The sequence below is a fragment of the Perna viridis genome, chromosome 11 (genome assembly GCF_037379345.1).
Source record: "Perna viridis isolate PV_CMFRI_1.1 ecotype Kerala chromosome 11, ASM3737934v1, whole genome shotgun sequence".
NCBI lineage: Eukaryota > Metazoa > Mollusca > Bivalvia > Mytilida > Mytilidae > Perna > Perna viridis.
Genome location: NC_142455.1, coordinates 39,167,244 through 39,179,380, shown reverse-complemented (window position 1 = coordinate 39,179,380; position 12,137 = coordinate 39,167,244). Strand labels below are relative to the sequence as shown.

General features: G+C 31.2%; 1 long non-coding RNA gene across 2 annotated transcripts; it reads right to left on the bottom strand.

Annotated features, from left to right (window-relative positions):
• Positions 1-1,034: 1,034 nt before the first annotated feature.
• On the bottom strand, positions 1,035-6,654 carry LOC148604020 (uncharacterized). 2 transcript variants are annotated; one of them, XR_015916539.1, is made up of 3 exons: positions 6,172-6,654; positions 2,580-5,173; positions 1,035-2,063 (listed from the first exon to the last, which is right to left on the bottom strand). It is a non-coding gene; the product is annotated as an uncharacterized LOC148604020 (long non-coding RNA). The 2 variants fall into 2 exon arrangements; XR_015916540.1 differs by having other exon boundaries at positions 1,035-1,938; positions 6,172-6,653.
• Between the last annotated feature and the right edge of the window lie 5,483 nt (positions 6,655-12,137).

The window sequence follows — 12,137 nt, the reverse complement described above, 5'->3', positions numbered from 1 at the left end:
GATGTTTAGTGTAGCCCATCACATTCGTGTACCATCAGACAGATGAAAATTCCTGGCAAAAGGAAAAACTGGATGTAATCATTAGAGAATGGCAAATCGATTGTATCAACCGTCTTTCTACATATACACAATAACCTATGGTGATACTCCTTCAATTTCAGTATTTATTTGTGACAATTGATACAATAAATACATTGAAGGACACACAAAACTTATAAAATCATTTTTCATTGTGATCAAACTCTTTATATAACATTATTATGGAACTGTTGTGTCGGTTTTAAAGACTGTTCCATACCTCCGTATAACTGACCAAATCTGAGGATTGCCCCCACTTTTTTATACGGTCTAGGTTGTTTTATGTTGTTTGGTTTTGCCGGTTTTATTTTTTGTTATCTATAATTTGTCTGTTATTTCTGTGGTTTTTGGTTTGTTAGTTTAAGGTTTATTTTTTGTTCTGTAATGGTTTTGTTGAGTTTGTTTAATTTAAGATATTCTGTGTATATTATTCTCAGTTTTTAGTCTGAAAACGCAGGATGTAGTGAATGCATAAAAGAGAGAACAACTCCATGGGGAGGGATACATATCAGCTCAAAGCCACCTATTCGTCTTTAGTGAATGAGGAACAAACTTTCAAACCATGGGTTATATTGCAGCTAGCCCAAAATAACAATATACATGGGTAAAGCAATCGGTTGCCCCTATCGACTCCAGCAACATAAAAGTAAACTGACAGTGAAAACGAAGCAATATGTACAGTGGCCCTGCAATTCCTGACTTGGGGCAGGCTCAATAAATGCGGCGGGCTTAAAGTACTTTAGCATGATCACAATACTCCCCATTTCACGCATTAATGACTTTAACGTGATATTCTACAATTACATTTAGCTCTTTGCAACTGTAAAAATAAATATCCAGAAAAATATAAGTATTAACTAAAATAAGCCTAACTGAGGGGAAGAACCAATAGTAAAACCATGGGAACAATGAAGTTAGTAATCGTGGTTTCTCCGATTTCTGCATAGAAAAAAAAACATTGTTTGACTTTATTCATAAAAAGATGCATTATTCCGATGACTGCTAAACATCTAGAAATGTCGTCTTTATATCTGCAAATAAAAAAAAAAAAAAAACACTTAAGATATGAAATCCATTTAATAACTGGTTCAAACATATACAGGTAATTGCAATTAGTAAAAATATGCATGCATTTAAAAATTGCTGGTATTATCAGTACTTTTATTTAAACAAATAAGGTGGAAAATAATCAAAGTTACAATACCAACTTCTTAACACTTGTATCTTCTACGCAATGTACTCATATCGTAATATATTTGAGACAACTTTCAAGACGGTTGTGGGAATATTTAGATTTTTTTTGGTATGATACATATAAACTCGATAAAAAATATACAACAAAATTTCGTTTCAACGTTTATTATATCTTAAAGAAATATTTAGACGATTTACTGGAAGGAATAACGCAAAGTTTACAAATAACGAACAACGACAATGAACAAACAAAACAATTCAAAGGAAATATGGCGATGTAATGTATGTATACTATCTAAACAAAGACATCAAACATGATGTTCGTGTTGTCTTGGTCTTAAAATACTACGAATTATAAAATATAATTATCTTATTATTTAAAAAGAATTAAGTCTCTTCTTAAATGTAAAAATGTCCATGAGATATTAATCAAGAGTCTGGCGTAAATAAAATGAATGTAATCTAGGGACAAAGACCAGACATGAAAAACAGACAGACACAACGAAAACATTATATAACGAAAATAATACATACAAAGTAACAAAAGTAAATGGGCAACTCGGACTTCATACATAAAAACTGGAAGCATGCACCAGGTCCACCGGTATGGTAAGCGTCCTCTGCTTTTTAGTAACACCCACCGAATTGCTCATAAAAAAGTCAAGTCTACAGTAGACAAAAGAGGAAGGAAAACTGTAACAAGTTGAATAATTCATTGTTCGTGGTGTAGATGGATACACTTATTAAATGTCAACATATTTACAAAATGATGATCATGGTGTCATCCAGATCTAAAATTATATTTTAAGATATGAAATTCAAATAAAAAAGTGCAAATTAGACAAAGCCCATGTGGTTGATATATCCGCAAAAAGTTCAAAAGGTAAAAGGTCAAACTTAAACCGAGTTGTTATACAGAAAGTTACCATGTAATTACATCCAGGTTCTAAATTTTACGCCATACAAAGTTTTAAACGTAAATTAGATAGTGATAGGGTTTTATGTGTTTTTTTTTACAATCTTACAATACAATATAAAGCAAATTGCTTAATATTACATCAAATCAAATAAATATCTCCCGAAACAAAACAAGTTGATATCGACAAAGGATAAGTTAAAGAAAAGGCTTATGAAATTGCGAACTTTTAACTGTAAGCTCTTAGTTTAAATAGAAATTTGTCTCCAACCTTGTCTTAAATTGTTACCAAAAAATTAAATAAATATTCAGAAATATATGTTGCAATAATAGCCGCATGTTGTTAGTACAAACATAAAGGACGAATATGATTATTTTTTGTAAGGCTTACCTTAGCATTGTTAAAGTGGTAAACATTTATATTTCTCTATCATCTTCATTGTGATATTGATCGAGTAACAACACTTGACACATGCAAAACAAAAATGTAGTATACGATAGTTTCTGCTGGACAGCTTCGAGGCACGCACATTAAATCTTTCTCAATTGATGAATTACTAAATTAAACTTCCTGTCCAGACATTCAACATTGCGATTTCAGGCTTCACCTCCGTAAGGAATTTCATGAATGTGTATTCATTTAGGCCCATCACGATGTAGAAGGAATTACTAAACCCGATTTGAACACAATAACACTTTTTTTTTATTTTTGTGGATTTTGTTTTAATCTACATTTTTACTATTAATAGCGCTGTCGTTATTTGTGGTCGCGTGTCTTCTTGTCATCTTTGTTTACCCTAATAAATGACAAATCTGCAATAAAGATAAATTTATGACATATTCGAAATCGAATAAGAGCAAAGAACTCCATAACATAGACTAATTTCGTACATACTATATACAGTTGGCACATTCCTCACCACTCTTCGATTCTGTGAGAGTTTGCTCTCATTGAAAAGTTCTAAACAGTCAGAAACTGTTCTAAATCGCGACACACCTTGCCAGAATCTGTTGGGGGTTTAAATAAACTATGTCGTAATCTAGCATGGGTCTTGAAACTCTCTAATTAGAAACTGTTATGTTTGACATCAATCTGTCAATCTGTATAACATCACCTAGCCAGTAATATTCAACTTCTAAATTGCGTTGATTAGAATAGTTTATGACATATTTTCAAATGGTATGGTGAGAAGGAAGCTTTGTTATATTTTAACTTATTCTAGTTAGCTGTTACCCTATGTTTCAATTAATGTACAACATCCAGTACCAACAGACAATATTGGTACGACCCTTGCCATATCTACCGTACCAGGCGCTACGTCACTTGAAAGTGTTCGCACTCATATATTTGCAAAAAAATGTCAAATTAAAATAATTCTGACTGAAATATATTTGTCACAGTCATCCAAATGATAGTAAGATTTAAAACAAATACATTGTATACAACAATTTAAGATCCTTATTGAAATCATAAGTACTCGCACTCAAAGATTCTGCAAACACATATCCAATGAGCTTCGACTGATCGAAATTACAAATGCTTTGCATGAAAATGTCGAATGTATAGTAATTTGGATTGAAGTATATGTGTCATACGCAACCAAATGAAAATTAGATTGACATTTCATACAATAATTGTATACTCTTATTAAAATTTAAAGTGTTTAGCCTCATATATTTTATATATGTAAGAGCTTTATCGGGAATAAAAGTGTTCATACTCGTACAATTTGCAAGAAAAAAGTGTAATTTGTAAAGAATTATGACTGAAATGTATGTGTCGCAGTCATGAGCACCCACATGATAGTGAAATAAAAAAAAAATAAACCATTATATTCAATTCTTTTAGACGTAATGGAAATTATAAGTGCTTGCATTCATGCATTTTACAAGAAATATCATTCTTATAGAGTTGTGACTAAAATATGTGTGTTGTAGTCACCCACATATTAGTTCAACTTAAAAGTAACATGTTATTAAATAATTGTAGACCCTTAAGAAAATCAAAAGTGCTCGTACACATACATTTTGCAAACATATGTATTTTTAGAATTTTGACTATCACAAATATGTCCCAATTACCAGCATGATACTTACATTGAACACTTTTACAATGAGATAATACCCTTTTGGAAATTGAAAAGTGCTCACACCCATACATTTTGCAAGAAAATGTCATATCTAAAGTATTTTGACTAGAATATATATGTCATAGTCACCCACATGATAGCTATATCAAACCATCAGACAACAGGTCGAATCAATTCAATATTAATTTTAATGATTTATTGCTTTTAAGTATTAAAATAGTCCAAATTACATCAGACAGAAAAAAATCAACTATTTAGTACTGTGTCCACTATTTTTTTAACCAGTCTTCCTGTTCTAAGATAGACTGAACTAGTATCAATAACTGTCCAGTGGTATGACAGTTTAGAACAGCTTTTCGTTTTTCTTTGTCGTGACCCAGGATAGTTTCTGTCAGGATCGGTCAGGCCCTGTAAGGAATTCTGTTATATTTGCTGTCATGGACCTTTTTTTTGTCTGACAGATTCTGACGGATTTCAAGAGTAGGTAGAAGGGATCGCTACTGTATATTTGTCAATCACGGTTTACCTTTAACAGCCGAATAAGCTTATAATTATTAATAATATGTTTATATATGACTCTGAACTTATCAGCGAAACAATTTCTCTGGTTAATGGATGATATTAACTGATCTGTGATAGATCAAAAACTAGTGCCAGATTTCGTTTGCAGAATGCCGCTGCTATTTTTTTTTTACAGAAACTGTTTGACAGTTGAACAAATGATCTGAAACTATTAACTTATTAATAAATGATCGTAAACTTAGTTGCATAGATCGGTCTTGGTACTATATATGACGATTGTGTATGAGTGCATTAACAACTGTAATAAAACTGTTTAATAAGCAATAACTTAGCTTTAATAAGTTCCAAATTTCCTGTTCCTCAACCAACCAATCTAAAAATAAAAATTATTCATAGTGTAAATACGTTTTTTATTTCTTGTTATTAAATTTACATTGCAGACAATCCAAAATATTTCACTCCACATCGGTATTGATTAAGTACATTAACTACGTCGATAGATAACCGATCATTTATATATTTTTCCTTTAAAAGGCACCTAATTGAACAGTGTTCACACGATTTGCTTCATATGTTTTCAATATGAAACATGTAAAACAAACTATTTGGAAGTCTATACTTCAGCATTCACATTTACATTTCTAAATTAACTATCAAATATACTGCATTCTTTAATAATAATTATAAAAAAAAAAAAAAAAAAAAAACACATGACGAAAAAATTAATAGTTATTCTAAATACTTCTATTTTCTTAACAATATGCAATATGTTCATTTTCTTTTGAAACATACTGTTTACAGTCGATATTGTTTACAGTTTACAGTATTGGCTCATTAAAAATACTTCAAAGTACTAATTCTTTAATGTTTTTGATAGGATTATCTTTGCTCTCTTTGCATGAATTTAATTATTAACAGCTCTACACTTTTCAAAAAGATCGATAACCAGGTATTGCAACAGTTTTGTTTTAAATATTTTTGATTCTTTAATAACCAAAATATGATCAGGAATGCCGAAGAACGCCTAGATGTAACGGATGTGCGGAAATTTTTCTGTGCACTAGTTAAATCTTAATTCGGTGTTGGCAGGAATGATCATATTCTGGTAATTAACGATAACCAATTATTATCATATTAATCGTTGCTATTTTCAACATGAATTTAAAATTGGGTGAGCGGCGGATTGATATTTGTGACATGTTGACGTGAGAAAGTGCGAGTGTAAAATTAACGAATTAATTACACAGAGTAAATTTTAGATTTTGTTTTTCACTGAGAACATTCTGCAAATCACTGCAACCTATATAATAAAACAGATAACTTCAACATCCAGTCGTGTAATAAAATATGTTAATCAAATAGTATACTTACTACATCAGTGTGGAAGTTATGATGGTAAGTGTATGTCTAGTAATATTTTCCTGTTATCCGCTTAATTGAATATGGTCCTTTTAAGATTGAACCTCTGTTAGTTAGGTGTATTGGATTTTTCCTTGACCAATCATACTGTTGCCACGCCTACATAACCTCTACCAAGTAACGACCGATTAAAGTTCATTTCTTTGATCTAAAAGTAAAAAAAAAAAATGAAATGAGCATTTTGTCGTTAAATGGTCCTGTATTTTGTTTCAAACACAGGACCTAACTATACTACACATTTAAATATGTTTGTAATGTGTATTATCAGCCATGCATGTAATACAAATCACACTGATATTATAAAGTTTCCCGTAAAAAGTTAATAATTGTTTCCTCAGACAAAGCTTACAAAGTGCTACTTTACGTCTGCGTTTTATTTTCTGTTTGCATGGAATTCCATTGTTCATCTATTGATTATTCAACAGTTAATCTAAATAACGTGTTGTTTGAAATGTTAATATAACAGACTAAATTGCAATACTGTGAACATGATTTTGTTCATACATGTTTTTTCGATTTATAGCTAGACTTTATATCACAATAGTTGTGTAAAACGTTCATGATGATAAATATACTTATAGATTATATTTGATAAATAAATTACTATTCTTTTCAATAAAAAAAGTATTTTTCATTGGAAATAACCACTAATCATCTCTTGATAACTAATTATTACATACAAGGTAAGAAATTTAAACATATCGCAAGATATTGGTTGTTTTTAAACCAGGACTCAAAGCCAAGGTGCAGTGCAGTCTAAAACCTTTCAAAAACAATACAAAAAACTTACCATATTGAAGGCAGTATTCTTAAAGTTGAACTTTGCTGTGTTACTTAATTCGTTTTAAGAAGAATTACATTACATACTGTAGTTGTTAATTACATTATTGATAGTTAATATATATGTAAACAAGTTATAGTTTGTGACACTCATTTGCAATAATATAACCAGAACATTACCAATAACATATTTTATACCAAATAGACATAAATATGTTCTTTTGAGTACGTTTTAAATGAAATGATGAAATTTGTGGCACCCACGTTACAATCGCGGTATATGTTGCGTGCATTAGATATATTTCAGACTGTTAGATTAAATAATACAGAAACAAGCTTAAGACTCGCTAGAGAGATAATGTATAAGCAGACGCTAAACGACAGTTTAGAACACATCGACCATCAGATAGACTCAGAAGTAATGATAAAGAGATACGTTATAAAAAAACGTTTTATAGCCAATGTTTATTATCAGAGGTAGACGTAGAAAATAATAGCAGTGATAAGACCTACACTGCTACCACTCTCTTCAAAGAAGAGATTGTGGAAAACCAAAAATATGTGCTATCCTCTTTTGGTCTCTCTACCAAGGACGATGATTGTGATTTACCGTCTATGTACTAGATTCCTAAACTTCACAAGAATCCATACACACAACGTTTCATAGCTGGATCTGCAAAATGTACCACCAAACCTCTTTCAAAACTTTTAACTTCTATACTCACAACTGTCTAAGAGGGTCTACAGTCCTACCACAACACTTGTTACTCCCGTAGTGGTATTAATTCAATGTGGATCCTGAAAAATTCAAAAGATCTTTTGGAGACAATCAGTTTAAGACTATTATCTGAATAAAATAGCATTAAAACCTATGATTTTTCAACACTGTATACTTCTATTCCCCATACTCAGTTAAAATCCCGACTTAAAAACATTATATATCCTTGTTTTTTTCCATAACAGATGGTACACCTAGATACAAATATATAGTTCTTGGTAGAGATTCCTCATACTTTGTAAGAAATAATTCCATTTCGTCTTCCAAATATACAGAGAAAGATGTTTACAATCTGGTAGCAACATAACAATGTTCCAGAAGACTATTTATTAGAGTTATAGCGCGATACAAAACGTCTGCGTAGTTTCGACAAACTCTGGCATAACGTATGGTTTGTGATATGAACACTCCACACGCAGGAGCTGAAGGGATGTTGCAACAGATGCAAGGAAAGTTGACAATTCTGAATGAAAAGTCAGCACGTTTGTCGTAAAGTTTGGTCAATCGTTTTCTTCTACCATCAATTTCTAAGTGTAGGTCAAGATATGAGGCTTTAGAATTTAGAATTAGAATCAATACACAAACAAAGAAAAATAATTCATTTCACTATAAATTGTTTGTAAACTGTTCCTCTTCTGTCTGGCGGAGGCAGCCCTCCCAAACTTGCTTTTATACGGAAATACAGTTTACGTTAGATAAATATTTTTTGTGCAGATATTGCATCAACATAGAGAAATGTTTCGGGAACTTTGCTAATCCAAACATTGAGAAAACCTCAAAACGAAGTGAAGTAAAAATATATTTTGCTCTGATATAAGTATTTCCTTACGTTTGCCTTTATGGGAAAATCCATTAATCATCTATAGAAATAAAACCCTTAAACTAAATGCCCATAGAAAGTGCAGAGTGATTTTTTCTGATTTTATCAGTTAATTGTATTATTCAAGCAAATGTTGATGTTTGCCATGTCATCATGTCACTGATATCTTTATATTTGTATTTTTTTTCTGGACAATGAAATAAACCAGTTATTCTTAATGTATGAAACACAGCCCATCAGCCAATATTGTGGTTATTAGCAAAACATAGATAACTCTATAAAAAAGCCAGAGTTCAAGTTTTCTCCTTTTCCTTTTTTCAACATTCAAATACAGAATTGGAAATTATCATAGAAAACATCCAAATGGTGTTTTTTTTACAAATGAAGTATTTTAAAGTTCTAATAAATCATTAAGCATCTTTCGAGGAAGTATTGTGAGGGGGGTTCGGGAAGGACCAAGGACTCATTTCAACATTAATTTCTCTATTCTCCAATGGAGTTGGAAATGGTCGCAATCGACTCGAGAGGGGTCAGAGATCGTATTTCAACATTGATTTCCTTATTCGCCATTTTAGGTCGCACAGAGTTGGAAATGATCGCAATCGATTCGGGAGAAGTCAGACTCTAATTTTAACATTAATTTCTGTTTTTTCAACATTCATTTCCTTTTTTTTTTTGCCATTCTTGGTCGACATAGTTGGGAAAGGTCGCAATCGACTTCTGAGGAGTCGAAGATATTATGTTAACATTCATTTCCTTTTTTCGCCATATTATGTCGGACAGAGTTGAAATGATCGCAATGGACTCGAAAGGGGGGTCAGATATATTATTCATTTCTTTTTTTTCAACATTCGTTTTCTTATTCGCCTAATACGGTCGGATAGAGTTGGGAATGACACGGGAGGGGTAAAAGATCTCATGTCAACATTCATTTCCTTTTACAACATTCATTTCTGTATTCAACAGTTTAGTCGTACATAATAAAAAATTGTCTAAGATCTCGTTTTAACTTTTATTTCATTTTGCAACATTTAATGTCATTTCCCTTTGCATGTATGTAGTCATTGGGTTTAGCTAACCATGCATTACCCTTCTTTGTTAAATGCCATAACCTCTGAAAATACTATGCGTGACTAACAGTATGGCTTATTTGTATTTATTATTATTATTATTATTATTATTATTATTATTATTATTATTATTTTATTTTATTTATTTTTTTTTTATTATTATTATTTTTTTCACAATTTTTACTTTTGGGGTCATTTCTTTCGAGGACTTGTTACAATTTGTCATAATCAATTAAAAATTGTTCAAAGTCTTTAAATGTTTAAATGAGTCCTTGGTCCCTCCCGAACCCTTCTCACAATCCTTCAACAAACATGTTCATGATTTGTTAGCACTTCAAATGTTTCAATTAGGTCCTAGTTCAATGAATCTTTTAATAATTTCATTAAATTGAGAAAGATATTTCCGCCACATCGACTTGCCTACAAACTTGTAATTAAACTTGTATAGACAATTAATGTACATGATAAATCATTTATACTGATAAATGAACTTCAAGCTTCTACATGTTATATTTAGTTCGAGCAAAAATAAGTGCGACATCAATGGTCAACCCGTGGTAATTTATGATAAACTGGAGTTTCCGTGATTTACTTCTTGAAAATACCACCATTAGCTGCAGACAATATATGTTATATTACTTTTATACTGAATATTATCAAGTTTGTGTTTGAATAACATCTAAAAAAATGACTAGTTATACCTCCGAAAATTACAATTTATGCTCACTATCACTTTTTGTTTTGCTGGTAAAAAAAACAATAAATAAGGTCATGGAAACGTTACATTTCGGGGATAAATCATTAAAAAGTAATAAAAGGAACCAATAAAACCAGAAACACGTTTTATAGGGACTCAAATCAGGCATTCAAAACAGACACACACAACAAGAACCATAACATAACCAAAATAATACGTACAAAACAAAAACAAAAACAAATGAACGAATCGGATTCCACGAAACACTGGGAGCATATACCAGGTATTAACAGCAGTATAAAAAGTATAAAAAAATCATTAACGATGATAATTATTCAGAATCAAACTAAAAAAAAAATATAAGAACACAAAAACCACTTGGATAAACAATATCTGCTGCTGGATCCAACAAAGTATATAAAGTAACTAAAATATTACATACAGGTAACAACAGTAAATGAGCTTTTCGGTAGCATGGACCAGGTGCGCGGGTAAGATAATTGTCTTCTGTCTTTCTAGAAACATTAACAGAGTTGTTCATCAAAAGTGGAAGACGAAAAAGGAAGGGCTTGGAAATCAAAAGTGTCAGATTTTCACCAAATTTGGTATATGAGCCAATAATATTGCTCAATTTAAAAAAAATGATATGAATTTTCTTGGCATTAATTCGGTTGCTATGTAAACCGTTGACCTTAGATTTATTTGCTAAAGTGTTTTTCAGTGGTAACTTTACCAGATGCAGGAACTTGTTCTCATAACACATCTAAGTTGATTCATTTGCTGTTCTCAGGTTTTGTAAAAGTTAGCATAGTACTTCTTTTTTGTAAGACTAAACAAGATTAAATGTGTGTGTCGTATTCTTAAATAAGGTATTATAAGATACTAGAAAGAGTAATCAGAGGAACCAAGGATATAGCAGTAATAAAAAGAACGGAATCCATGGACAAAGACCAGACATGGAAAACAGACATACACAACAAATAAAATAAAGTAACTAAAATCATGCATACAAATTACCAAAAGCAAATGAGCATCTCGAACTCCACTAAAACCCGGGAGCATGGACCAGGTGCACCGGTAGGGTAGGCGTCCTTTGCTTTTCCTGCCGAGTTGTTCATAATAAATAAAGTCCGGGGAAGACGAAAGAGGAAGGGAAAACTATGATAGTTCAACAAATCAGTTTTTATGGCGTAGATTGATACATCGTTGCGATCCACGAGTTCATGATGACTTCAATCTTGTAGCAACATAACCTTGTTCCCGAAGTCCTTTTGATAGAATTCTAGCGAGATACAAAATAATCTGCGTAGTTTCGGCAAGCTCTGGATAGACATTTTTAATGTTTGTAACAAAGTGAAAAATTGATCTGTTTGTGGTTTATTTCAAAATATAGACCATATACATCAAAGTTTAATCTATAATTTAAAAAAAATACAAATAGTATATTCCTGAAATTAAGAAAAATATACTTTGAAATGGTAACCATGGCATTTTTTTAAATGATCAATAAAATTTCAATACAATATTCTTGATATTTAATGTAATATGAACACTTAAAGTTACAAAATGTCTAATAACTTACTGTTTTTTCTTAAATATTTTGTATTGATATAACCATTATTAAATTTATTAAAGTGGGAATAATTGTGTGATATAAACTAGAGGCTCCCAAGAATCTGAATCGTTCACCTGGTTCATTTTTTGCACTTCAATGGCAATAACTCTAACATTCAGCCGTCCAATAACTTTAAGCTGAAATAGATATTTTAAGGC